We start from the raw sequence: 14319 nt of genomic DNA, 5'->3' as shown, positions 1-14319 counted from the left end.
TGGGATGCCATTAAACCTCATGTGCGTATAAAGGCGGGCGTCCCAATACTACTGTAATATAGTGTACTTGCCCTACTCTGAGTACTCTCATTCTTTGTAAGCCATCTCAGAATTGGTCCTAATTACTGCCAGTTTAAGTTTGTTGCAACCATAGCAACAGATTTTAATGTAATGTAATTAAAAACTATCTGAATCTGTTGCATGTGTCAGAAAACCCATGGATCTGTTACAGGGCTCTTCTGAATTAAATGAGTATGGTGTACATAAAAAATTAGGGCGTTTTCTACATGAGGACTTGAACTCTGGTCTCCAAGAGATGTGTGGGACACTATCAAGTTTACTGGCCAACTATTTACGCCCACTCTTTTTCCTGTTTCCTTGCCAGATTATTGTGCTTCAAACATAATCCTGTCTGCTATCTTGTGGTACCACTACTTCTACAAGGAACTGACCCTGACTTGTGATCATGAAGCTGATTCTCTGTTGCCTGAACTGACCCTGGCATGTGACCTTAAGGCTCATTCTGTGCCTTGCGATCTGAATTACTTGATTTCTTTCATTAAGAACTGTACCAAGCCTGAAGTTTCTGCCCACTGGTCTCCACTCTCTACAGGTATATTCCTAACATCCTACATTTTGCATACACCAATACGCTGTACTTGTGTTTTAGAATAGCTTTGCATTGTACATACACATGCCCACAGCAGTGCAAGTACAGTTGGTGACAGAGCAGCAAGGAGTTGGAAAAGACCTGAGGTACAGAGTTTGTTTGAGGTGCTGTGTTATATTAACTGAAGGACCAAGGCAAAAGGTCTGATCAGTGGAGCTGCTAAAGAGAGCCACGGGGCTGAATCTCATACATTTTCATGTTGACTGTGGAAACCCCTGTATGGGAAATTTCCTGTGTGAACTCTTTTCCATTTTGTTAATAAAAGTGGGCTACAAGCCCTTTAACAGCATTTCTGGACTGGACTCACTGGGAAGTAATGCCACTAAGCGAACCCCCCCAACATCACAATTCGTATATATCTGTTAAGTGATATATGATATTCAGTGATTGTTTGAGTCAACTCTTCCAACTCCATGTCTGATATGCTTTAAATTCTTTTTCATGGAATTGTGTTGGTGATTATATATATATATATATATATATATATATATATATATATATATATATATATATATATACACAGTGGTTACGGAAAGTATTCAGACCCCCTTAAATTTTTCACTCTTTGTAATATTGCAGCCATTTGCTAAAATCATTTAAGTTCATTCTTCTTCCTCATGAATGTACACATAGCACCCCATACTGACAGAAAAACACAGAATTGTTGACATTGTTGCAGATTTATTAAAAAAGAAAAACTGAAATATCACATGGTCCTATTTAGTAGAAGCCCCCTTTTGATCTAATACAGCCAGGAGTCTTTTTGGGAAAGATGCAACAAGTCTTTCACACCTGGATTTGGGGATCCTCGGCCATTCCTCCTTGAAGATCCTCTCCAGTTCTGTCAGGTTGGATGGTAAACGTTGGTGGACAGCCATTTTTAGGTCTCTCCAGAGATGCTCAATTGGGTTTAAGTCAGGGTTCTGGCTGGGCCATTCAAGAACAGTCACGGAGTTGTTGTGAAGCCACTCCTTCGTTATTTTAGCTGTGTGCTTAGGGTCATTGTCTTGTTGGAAGGTAAACCTTCGGCCCAGTCTGAGGTCCAGAGCACTCTGGAGAAGGTTTTTGTCCAGGATATCCCTGTACTTAGCCGTATTCATCTTTCCCTCGATTGCAACCAGTCGTCCTGTCCCTGCAGCTGAAAAACACCCCCACAGCATGATGCTGCCACCACCATGCTTCACTGTTGGGACGGTATTGGACAGGTGATGAGCAGTGCCTGGTTTTCTCCACACATACCGCTTAGAATTAAGGCCAAAAAGTTCTATTTTGGTCTCATCAGACCAGAGAATCTTATTTCTCACCATCTTGGAGTCCTTTAGGTGTTTTTTTAGCAAACTCCATGCGGGCTTTCATGTGTCTTACACTGAGGAGAGGCTTCCGTCGGGCCACTCTGCCATAAAGCCCCGACTGGTGGAGGGCTGCAGTGATGGTTGACTTTCTACAACTTTCTCCCATCTCCTGACTGCATCTCTGGAGCTCAGCCACAGTGATCTTTGGGTTCTTCTTTACCTCTCTTACCAAGGCTCTTCTCCCCCGATAGCTCAGTTTGGCCGGACGGCCAGCTCTAGGAAGGGTTCTGGTCGTCCCAAATGTCTTCCATTTGAGGATTATGGAGGCCACTGTGCTCTTAGGAACCTTAAGTGCAGCAGAAATCTTTTTGTAACCTTGGCCAGATCTGTGCCTTGCCACTATTCTGTCTCTGAGCTCTTCAGGCAGCTCCTTTGACCTCATGATTCTCATTTGCTCTGACATGCATTGTGATCTGGAAGGTCTTATATAGACAGGTGTGTGGCTTTCCTAATCAAGTCCAATCAGTATAATCAAACACAGCTGGACTCAAATGAAGGTGTAGAACCATCTCAAGGATTATCAGAAGAAATGGAAAGCACCTGAGTTAAATATATGAGTGTCACAGCAAAGGGTCTGAATACTTAGGACCATGTGATGTTTCAGTTTTTAATAAATCTGCAACAATGTCAACAATTCTGTGTTTTTCTGTCAGTATGGGGTGCTATGTGTACATTCATGAGGAAGAAGAATGAACTTAAATGATTTTAGCAAACTGCTGCAATATAAAAAAGAGTGAAAAATTTAAGGGGGTCTGAATACTTTCCGTACCCACTGTATATATATATATATATATTTTTTTTTTTACGAGGAAGGTCGCCAGGTCTTTCCCCAACCATTCCTGATTGTTTGGCTTTGAACTGGCACGCAGAATGTGATAATAGATGTGCATAGCCAATTTTCTATGGGGAGGAAGAAGCGAATGAGCGGAAGTTCCACTTTTGGCTTGCCTTCTTTATACAAAGCAAAGGGCTTCAACCTAAACCTGACCCACTAGCATGTCTTTGGAGAAGGACACAAACAATTTTCTGGCTAATAAGGATAATGGCAGTCTGCATTTAAGTAATATATTTACTTTAAAATTTTGCCGGTCCACTTTAATGTTTTGATTAAAGGCCAAGCCCTCGACACAATTTCCTCTTCTCTGTCGGCTAGCCATACCAAGTCATTGGTATCTTTATTACTCCAGGCTTGATACAAATCTTGCAGAGTCACTGATCTTTCACGGACACTCATCTCTATTGCTGTAGTCTAGTCATTTCAATTCTCCTGGGGCAGAGGCAACAGTACATCAAGGAGCCAACATTAAGGTTTTATTGATTTTTTTCACATTTGTACAGAATGTCCACAGATGTACAGGAATAAAATACTGAAGAGACAGAAATTTCTTAGAATGATAAATACTCTTGTTAGAGTGGTAAATACCTAATTGATTGGTACATGTTGCCTATTAATGTAGTTATATAAGGGAGTATATATGGGAGAATATAAATTAGATTCATTACAATTCCAGTTGACTGTCTTTGGGTGCCTTTTTCACTTCATGTTTTCCAGTTTGGATATTACAATTATGCCAGTTTAATAGGTTTATGATGTTGGTTTTTTAAGTGTTTTTTTTGTGTTCCCCATCATCTCCCTGTTAATTCAATATTTCATCCATTCTTCTGAAGATTGCACTGCAAATGTTATATGTTATCAGGAAGCTGCTCCAAAACTGTGCACTTTATTCTGACATCTGGTTAAGAGTAGGTTCACTTGAAAAATTCAGGTTTGTGACGGATTTTCTTTAATATGGGCATCTGCATGAATATGTATTGTAACAGGAAGTCAGCTAAATCTGGGAATGTAGTCACAGGAAGGAGATACATTTCCACCTGATTTAGAAAGTCCATTAATTAATTTAGGGTGTTGGCTACAGAGCTAGCCAGCAGGAAGTTGAAAGGCCTTCACCTGTTCAGAATGAGGGAGTTAAGGCTCTATAATTTGTTCAGAGAAATTCCTATTGTTTGCTGCCTCCAGAAGCTGCATCCTGAAGCCATGTGGGCTGGGAGCAGGAGGACAGTCAGCGTGTGCCTCCCGACAGGATGTGTGGGCCTGGGAGAAGACCCCCCGGAGTGATGTGTGCCCGGGACGGTAACCAAGGGTGAAATCGTCTCAAAGGTGAGAAGACGAACTGTTGATGTGAAAGAAACAAAGGACTGTGTTGCCCTGTGAAGCTATTATAAAAGGACTATTGAGTGTCCGCTGTAGGACAAGGAAGTCTGCCCGACGGTAGGTTGGAGACAGACACTTAGGCAGGTTCCAGTTGTGAGAAGGTAGCCGCCCACAGAGGCAAGGATTTATTTTCTGTTTTATTTTATTTTGGATGTTTTGCTGCATACAGCCTGGTGAAGAAAACACCATTTAATAAACCACACTGTTTGTTTGCAAGCACTTGTCGGCTACCTCTCTGGGAAAACGCACCCCCCAAGGGGTCATCCACACCCGCCACCGAGCTAATCCCTTACATATGGTGGAGGTATGCAGTGGGCATAAGCAGAGATCCCTGCAAGGAAGTGCAAATGTTTGATGAACTTTGTCTGGTGCATGAGATTGCACAATCTATGTGTGCAGGAGAGAAGATCCTGACAGAAAAAAAAAAAGTGTTTTAAAGAGACAGCGGTCTCAAAATTATTTGATGAACTTTGTTGTGTCTGGTGCAAGTGACTGCACAAACTGTGTGTGCAGGAAAAGAGATCGTGCAAGAGAGAGAAAAACTACATGTGTTGAAGAGACAGTGGTCTGAAATTTTTTGCTGGACTGTGAAAAATTTGTTTGTGGAGTTATTGAAGATGGGGCGTTCAAAACGCCTGAAGAATGCAAAGATAGATGAAATGAGAGACCGGATTCTATGGATGGAGGGGATGTTACCGTCTGAACCAGCCCCATCCATGCCTAAAGAGAATATACTAAAGAGGAAGGTTGTTGTCCCTAGCAACACTGATGAAACTGCTATGGAGACGCAGTGTGCTCAGATGAAAAGTAAGCTCAAAATGGAGGAGATGTTGAAACAACTGATTATATCAAATACAGCTCAACAGCAGGCAAATGCAGCTCAACAGCAGGCAAATGCGGATTTTCAGCAGAGCTTTGCAGCTCAACAAAAGGCTCATCAAGAGAGCATGGCAGGCTGGAAACAGAGACGCCAGCAGCCAATGGAGGCCATCGGTTTGGAGGAAACCGAGTATGTGTGCAGGGCTGATTTGGATGCCTTGCAACGGAAAATGGAAGAAAAGGAACAAGCCTTGGAATTGCTTAAAATGGAGCATAGAAACTTGCAGGAAACGAATGAACTACTGAAGTCTCATGTGTCACAGTGGGAAGAATCCACTGCTCTTCTTTTGGTCGAGTTGCAAAAACGCAGAGAGACTATAATGGAGAAAGATACCATCCTCATGGAAAAGGAAAGTGAAATTCAGACTTTGCAGAAGCAAAGTATGGCTGATATGTTGGAGTTGCGTAATTAGCTGGAAAAAAGTCTTCAGTCTTTGGGAGCTACAAAAATAGACCTGCAGGAGTCGCAGGAACAGAATGTTGCTCTGGAAGCGACATTGTCTCTCAGCGACAAAGAGAAAAGTGAAAGAGAGGCTAAATTACTGAGTACTGTGTATGAGCTCACTACTTTAAGCAATGTGGTAGATGAATGGCGTGCGGACTGTGAAAGTTGGAAAGGGGAAGCCCAACGTGTCCAGCAGCAGTTAAAGGAGAAAGAAGCCTGTGTGGCAGAATTACATTCTTATTCCCAGATGCTAGCCAATGAGGTGAAGGCTCTTATGCAGGGAAAAGAAGATTGTGAACATAAGAGGGAAAAAGTAGAGGCACAGCTTCTGGAATCGCAAGTCAAGGTGTCAGAAGGTGACCGATTGTGTGCTAAGCTGTCAGAGAAGGCAAACCGATTGCAGGTTGAGTTGGACAGTGTCACAAATCGGCTTTCTCAAGCAGACAGCAAATCTAGAGAAATTGCGGAAGATTTTTCTATCTTGGAATCGCAGCTGCAAGACACGCAGGAACTCTTACAGGAAGAGAGGTGTCAAAGGCTGAGTTTTAGCACAAAGCTCAAACAAATGGAAGATGAGAAAAATGGCTTCCTGGAACAATTAAAAGAGGAGGCGGAAGCAAAGAAAAACCTATCAGAGCAAGTCGCAACATTGCAAGCTCAGATAGCGGATATGAAAAAACGCATGGAAGAAAGCGTTGGTTCATTACAGTGTGTTGAAGATGTGAAAAAGAAGTTTGATCACATGCTTGGTGAAGAGAAGACTGTGTCTGCAAAATATGCAGAAGAACGCGCCCGTGCAGAAACGGAGGTGCGTGATAACGAGAGCAAAGCCCTGTTCTTGGCTCGCTCTTTGGAGGAAGCTCTAGAGTGTAAGGTTGAACTAGAAAAAGTTAACCAACAGCTGTGTACAGAAATGGAAGATTTGGTCAGCTCCAAGGATGATGTTGTGAAAAGCGTTCAGGAGCTAGAAAAGTCTAAGCGAGCCTTAGAACAGCAAGTAGAAGAGATGAAGATTCCGTTGCAGGAACTGGAAGAGGAATTCCAGGCAACAGAGGATCTGTCCCAAAGAGGGGATAGTGTGCCTGATGCAGTTTTTAAAAGGATCAGAGTTTTGGGGTCTGTCCTGAGTGAGCCTCAGAAATGTGATGACATGTGGCTTGAATCACCCCTGTGGAATAAACCGTTCCTTCAAAAACTTCAGCAAACAAAGGAGCTGAGTAAGAAATGTGATGATTTCTCAGTTCAGGCTGAAAACCTAGTGGGGAAAACTAAGGCTGTTGGTGAAAACGTGAAGCAAATGAATAAGTGCCTTTCAGGGAGTGTTTCCAAAATGGAACTGGTGAAAGACGGGTGGCAGAAGTTTGATCGTGATCTTGAGATGCATTCCATGTGGAATTCAGATAGAGAAAAAGAACTAGGTGACCTTGAGCGGTCAAATAGTTCAGCAGAAAGTGCATTGAAGAAACCTGTAAAAGAATGTGTTGCAGTTCCATGCTTCTTCACTGATGCAGAGAGGAGGTCTATAATGGATACCACCCAGATCGCTGGGTTCAACTGTGTTGTTGCCTTTGACCCCTATGTTGGTGGAAGGAAAGTTGATGATGTTCTGGTTGGCTACTTCTGTGAAGAGTTTGGCAAGAAATATAAACTGAATATCAAATCAAATAGTAGGCCTTTACTGCGACTCGCTCAGGAGGGCGAAAAGTTTAAGAAGTTGATGAGTGCAAATGCTTCAGATCTGCCTATGAATATGAAATGTTTGAATGATATTGATATCTCTGGGAAAAGGAACAGGGGTCACTTTGAAGAAATGTGTGACAGCCTGTCGTCTCAATTGGAAAATCCTCTGCACAGCATCTTAGAGCAAGCAAAGCTCAAGAAGGAAGATCATTCCCTTTTACAACAAAAAGTCAATGATTGTGTACAGCTGTATGGAGAGGCAACTCAAGTCACAGAGGGATGTCAAGAGTCCCTACTTGGAACAAAGCTTAGTGAAGCAAAGGTTCTCAAAGTTTTGTGGAAAACATTTATGGATTGCAGAGAGAGGCGTCTTAAGAATGTTGAAGACTTTAAGACTAGCAAAATTGAGTTACCTATGGATCACGGTCCTCCATGGTGGATTGGACAGACGGTTATGAGGGACAAGCTGTCTGACATTTATGAGAAAGCTGTCAATGAAGATGACAGAAACGAGAAGGAGCGAAATGATGCCAAAAATGCAGTTGAAGAATGTGTATATGAGATGAGAGACAAACTGTGTGGCATTTATGAGAAATCCGTCAATGAAGATGACAAAACAGTTTCATCCGGAAGCTTGAGGATAATAGGAGGCTTATCAGTGAGTCAGCAGTGCTTGACACATGCGTGCCTGGAAATCTGTGTCCCAACCCTAGGGTTGAAACAAGAGGGGGGGGTATGTAACAGGAAGTCAGCTAAATCTGGGAATGTAGTCACAGGAAGGAGATACATTTCCACCTGATTTAGAAAGTCCATTAATTAATTTAGGGTGTTGGCTACAGAGCTAGCCAGCAGGAAGTTGAAAGGCCTTCACCTGTTCAGAATGAGGGAGTTAAGGCTCTATAATTTGTTCAGAGAAATTCCTATTGTTTGCTGCCTCCAGAAGCTGCATCCTGAAGCCATGTGGGCTGGGAGCAGGAGGACAGTCAGCGTGTGCCTCCCGACAGGATGTGTGGGCCTGGGAGAAGACCCCCAGGAGTGATGTGTGCCCGGGACGGTAACCAAGGGTGAAATCGTCTCAAAGGTGAGAAGACGAACTGTTGATGTGAAAGAAACAAAGGACTGTGTTGCCCTGTGAAGCTATTATAAAAGGACTATTGAGTGTCCGCTGTAGGACAAGGAAGTCTGCCCGACGTTAGGTTGGAGACAGACACTTAGGCAGGTTCCAGTTGTGAGAAGGTAGCCGCCCACAGAGGCAAGGATTTATTTTCTGTTTTATTTTATTTTGGATGTTTTGCTGCATACAGCCTGGTGAAGAAAACACCATTTAATAAACCACACTGTTTGTTTGCAAGCACTTGTCGGCTACCTCTCTGGGAAAACGCACCCCCCAAGGGGTCATCCACACCCGCCACCGAGCTAATCCCTCACAGTATCTAATATCTCACATAATACTACAACAGTATTTGTCTTAAAAAAAGCTCCAGTTTTTTACCATTAAAAAGCAATCCGGGTGCTACCATCAGTGACTTTGTCTCCGCTGTGATGATGCCATCAGTTTGCTGCATTCAGGAAGAAGCATTTCCTCAGTCTTCTCTCTCCCAGTGATCAGATTTGCAACATTCTAAGTTCTCAGCAAATCAAATGGGGAAATAGATTGCAGCAGGGGCTGCTCTGTTAGGGCCAGTTCACACCAGAACACAGTGCAGGAAAGGCATGTTCCTTGCAGGTTTTCCAAACCATGTTCAAAACGCACTGCCTTTGCGATCTGCATTTGGTGAAAAACATTCTTACTAGTCCACCAGGGTCAGCAAAATCGCAACCACGGCACCTGCCTGGAGTTTGCATGCTCTCCCTGTGCCTGCATGGGTCTCCTCTGGTTTCCTCCCACACTCCAAAGGCACGCTGTTCCAGCACATTCTTCCTGAGGACCGGTGCCCAGAACTGGACAGCATACTCCATGATGCTGAGGGAAATTTGTGGAAAGGAGGTCTGATTAAGTGTGTTTAGCGGTGACATATCCAGGTCGTTTGTCTACACCCATCATCTGTATCTTGGATATCTGCTCATTTTGCTCTTGTGTGAGAACACCTGAGCCACTTTATCTGGTGAGTTGCCATTTCTGCTGACCCCTTGGTGTGACACTTGGTGGTGGACAAAAAAGGTGATCCAGTAGTAACATCACTCATTCCTGGACGGTCTATGGACTTTAAAGGACTTTTATACCCTTATGAGAGTGTTTTTAGTAACACCCTTTTTATGTATGATTTTATGTATGATTTTATTGTTTTACATTTCTAAAGTCACATCCAGTGACTTTTTGCGCTACTATTCTTTTTATTTATGTTTTCCAATATATATCGTTATTTGGTGAAGTAGCAGCAGTTTGTAGTTTAGCAGTTAATGAACTGACTCCTCCAACAAGCGCAGAGATATCCTGTTTGACAAATTTGTGTCCAGATATATATATTTTATGAGTAAAAGTACAAGTGCTCGATCAAAAAGTGACTTGAGTAGAAGTGGAAGTGCTCGCAGAAAAAGTTACTTAAGTAGAAGTACTAAAGTATTCAACATTTTTTTACTTAAGTATTGCAAGTATTTTTTTCAAAAAATTTGCTACTTAAGTACTAAAAGTAAAAAGTACCAGTAGTTTTGAAAAAAAAATTCTACTCAAGTACTGAAAGTAGAAGTACAAGTACTGTGTTATGTAGTTATTAAAGAAAGAAGTCAAAAGTTTGAACATCATATTGTTATTTATTATTTCAAATAATTTATTCAAATGATTAACCTGTGTTTGTTAGTAGTTTCTTGATGCACTTTAAGCGCTGTAGCACCATTTATTTGTTTGTTTCATATTTTCTTTTTATTGGAAAGATTTGGTATAGCAGCTTTTATTATACACAGCCTTTATTTTCGTATGCGCTGATTTACAAATGACATTATACACATTTTTTTGAGCTTTATGCAACCTGCCATCTACTGTTCTGGCAGTGGTAATTTTTTTAAAAGTAACGAGTAACTATGCAGCACAAAAAAAAATATCGGAGTAGAAGTATCGAAGTCATCGAAAAAATGTAGTGAAGTAAAAGTAGAAGTAGGAGAAAAAAATTCTACTCTAGGAAAGTACAGATACCGCATTTCGGTACTTAAGTAGTTCTACTTCGTTACTATACATCTCTGCCAGGGACAAAACTGTAATCTCTGTGACAGGTAGATTTTATACTTACATATCACGTAACATGCATGCACGTAACATAAAAGATATAAAGATATCATGCTAGATACCCTTTACACTTAATATAATTGGATGGATTTTATTTTGAAAGTTTTCTTCGTCTATAGGAATCCATTTTTTTCTACAAAATACACAATACTGTAAGCGCCACTATATTGTAGGAATACAAAGGTGTCATTATAAAGCAGAGCATAAATCGCCATTGAAAAGTTACATTCACAGTTGCAAAGTCGACCATAACTTTTCATTGTTCTCAAGTAACTGTAATAAATTTCACAGAACATCGTAACATAATGCAGGACGGGTGATTTAAGGAGTTGGCAGAATCAGGAACAGGTGGTGCAAAGCATCTGATTATCATAATAACATAACAGGAAATATTATTATGGGAATGAATAATAATGCCAAAACCTCACAGTTTTTCCTTAATGATTTCAAGGAATAAAGTATTTTGTTTTCCATTCTTGCAGAAGTGGGTAATAAGATATTACTCCAGCAGATGAAAAAGACTTTTCAAGGTCAAATGAAGAGCTGACATGAGATTTAAATTGGGTTAAGCCTCTTGAAGAGCCGCTACTATATAAAATTGAATGTATAATATTCTTCATAGTAATGTGCGTATTATCTAACAAGATCATTCAGAACACTACAGGATAGCGGCTATTATATTTATTTATTAATATACAGGATGCGGATAAAAACACAAGGTCAGTGTTTGTGAACTGCTTAGTCCCGAATTTGTGCTTAGCACATAAATAGGAATTACAATTAATTTAAATTTTTTGTATTTATAGATAAAAATAATTAGAATTAATTCTATTGGGTTTTTTTTTTTATTTAGAATATATGGATAAAAATAATTAGAATTAATTTGATGTTTTTTTTTAAAGATATATAGATACAAATAATTAAAATTAATTCTATTTTTTTTATTTTTTTTATTTCGGATATACGTATAAATAAAAAACAAAAAAATAAAAATAACTTGCTGTTGAATGTGATATAAGGCTTTCATTTAAAACCAATGAAACCACACTAATCATCATGTGTGTTTAATGCTGAACTCCAGGCTAAGAGCTAAATACACAGTTCAAATACATACTGTATTTTTTGCCTAGCATTACATTTGTAACTTTGCATAGCCAGTATTGTGATCCATGCAGGACTGCCAGATAGTTTATACTGGGTCACCTCTACATTTAGAGAAGAACTCCAGCTTTTCCTTCCCAAAACAACAGATACATTGTGGGCTGTGAAAGGTGTCATACCTCCTCCTGTTTCATTCCTGTCTTGCAGCTTGCTAAAGAATAATGACTTACTGCAAGACTATGGAGGAAGGACTATGGGAGGTTATTATAAAGGTGTTTCCTTCATATGCAAATAAATCACTTTACGGAGAGCAGGTCTCTGGAAGGGTGGGATCTGAGGGGTGGGACGCTTCCTGTTCACACTAGTTGGCATATTTAGCTGGACAGGACTGAATTCTAATTGTGTTCTAATCAATCAATTGTGTTCTAATCAATCCTGCCCAGCAGCAGCACAGTTAGCTTTCAGAACAGGCTATGTATGAAGGGGTTTCCTTCTTGAATAATGCTGTGATCTGTGAGGAAGGACTTGGGAGGTCTGGACTCTTCCTTTTGGTGTGACTGGGTGGGAATGAATGCTAATTAGGTTGTATTTAATTCCCACCCACCATAAGAGCTATGAAGGAAGTTACATCATTTGCAGAGTCTTAAAGACTACAGAGGGGAGTGTACAGACAATAGCTGCCACATGAAATGGCTGTGGAAGGAACAGAGTCTATCAGAGGTACAATCTATGCTAGGATTGATCTAGTGGCGTGACTAGGACCTTCAGGGCCAAGAAACCATGAAGGGCCCCCCTGACGGGCCCCTTCCCTTCTAGCCAGGTGGCGGAACGCCAGGGCCAGTCGCAAGTGCGATGTTTGTGTGGTAGTTCTGCCAATGGCATCAGTAGTTTTATTATTTTTATTTAATTTTTCTACCATTTGTATATAAGCACACACACACACACACACACAGATTCACACATATATATATATATATATATATATATATATATATATAAACTAAGGTGACCATTATTTTTAAATTAAATCCAGGGACATTTTTTTTATTGGGAAACCTTCTTCTCTTGTATCACGTCTGCAGTCTCTGACCATCCCTTGTATCATGTCTGCAGTCTCTGACCATCTCCTGTAGCATGTCTGCAGTCTCTGACCATCTCCTGTAGCATGTCTGCAGTCTCTGACCATCTCCTGTAGTATGTCTGCAGTCTCTGACCATCTCCTGTACTATGTCTGCAGTCTCTGACCATCTCCTGTACTATGTCTTCATTCTCTGACCATCTCCTGTAGTATGTCTTCATTCTCTGACCATCTCCTGTAGTATGTCTTCATTCTCTGACCATCTCCTGTAGTATGTCTGCAGTCTTTGACCATCTCCTGTAGTATGTCTTCATTCTCTGACCATCTCCTGTAGTATGTCTGCAGTCTCTTACCATCTCATGTAGTATGTCTGCAGTCTTTGACCATCTCCTATAGTATGCCTTCATTCTCTGACCATGTACTGTAGTATGTCTGCCGTCTTTGACCATCTCCTGTAGTATGTCTGGCACTAAATCAGTGTTTTTCAGTCAAGGCACCCTTTAAATATTATGGACAGTCGAGAGGCATCCCATTCTAAAATGTAAAAACTATTCTAATTGTTTTACATAATGCAGCAACATCCACATGTAGGACACCCAACATTAGAGGTATTTTATTCTTCCAAAGTATATACACTTTTGCAAACTAGTACTGAATAGTATTCCAGTGTTTCTCTTCTCTCTCAGTTTTTCTCCATCACTCAGCTAATGTGACCCCAATGCTGATGGGCAGGGGAAGGCCAAACAAGCATGCTATGCAGGCAACTGACATCCTCCTTATCAACTGATGATGCCATTGGTCGTTAGGACGTCGGCAGCTAGAAGGTTGTAAGGTTGCACAGTGAAAACCTGTGGCTTTGTGTAACTAAAAGGAAGGCTTTATCCATACGCCGCCTCCCCCCCCCCCTTTTCACCACTTGGTACCTGATGCTGAACCCCCCCAGGACAAAAAATTATCTACGGCCCTGGCAGAGCTGGATCATGTTAACAAGCTGGTGATTAGATGCTTGTTAATATGAAAAGACTCTCACTATCTGCAGATCTCCAGCTCCTCCAGCCCCCTGCTCTGCTGATAGGTCGGGAGAGCTGGGAGAAGAGACACAGGCATGGCCGCATAGTGGGAGGTGAGCGGTAACCATGGTTTGTGTTAGCCCTGTTTGGACTGCTGTTGCCGCTTACCTCCTGCCACTCGGCCTGGTCATCAACAGGCCACTCTTGTTAGGAAATGCGGCCTGGTGGTCCCCCAAGACCGCTGGGAAAATGCCCAGTGAGCCATATGGCCAGTCTGGGCCTAGCTGTAGCCATCATTTGGAATTCTTATAGAGTGGGGTTTCAAGATTCGATCCGCCAGACTGATGGGGGAATAGGTCCCCCATCCGTCTGTTTTTGGTGGACAGGATCAGATCGAATGGCAGGAGGTGTCAGCGGACATGTGTCCGATGACATCCACCACTCCTTAGAAGAGACTGGAGGGTCCAATCATATCTGCCTGAAATATAGTCATTTCTAGTGAAGTAGGCATCTGTAAACCTAACAGGGCATACAAAAGTGTGCCATGGCCCAGGCCTTATCAATGTGAGTCTTTATCCCCAGCCCACCAAGCAGCAGGGTGAACAGGGGACAGAGCGGTCATGTGAGTGCGGATAACAGCGCAAAAAAAGTAATTGCAGAGGACTTTATTGA

The sequence above is a fragment of the Pelophylax lessonae genome, assembly GCF_965119305.1.
Source record: "Pelophylax lessonae genome assembly, chromosome: 2".
Lineage (NCBI taxonomy): Eukaryota > Metazoa > Chordata > Amphibia > Anura > Ranidae > Pelophylax > Pelophylax lessonae.
The sequence above is the reverse complement of the archived record's forward strand: the minus strand, read 5'-3'. Positions refer to the sequence as shown.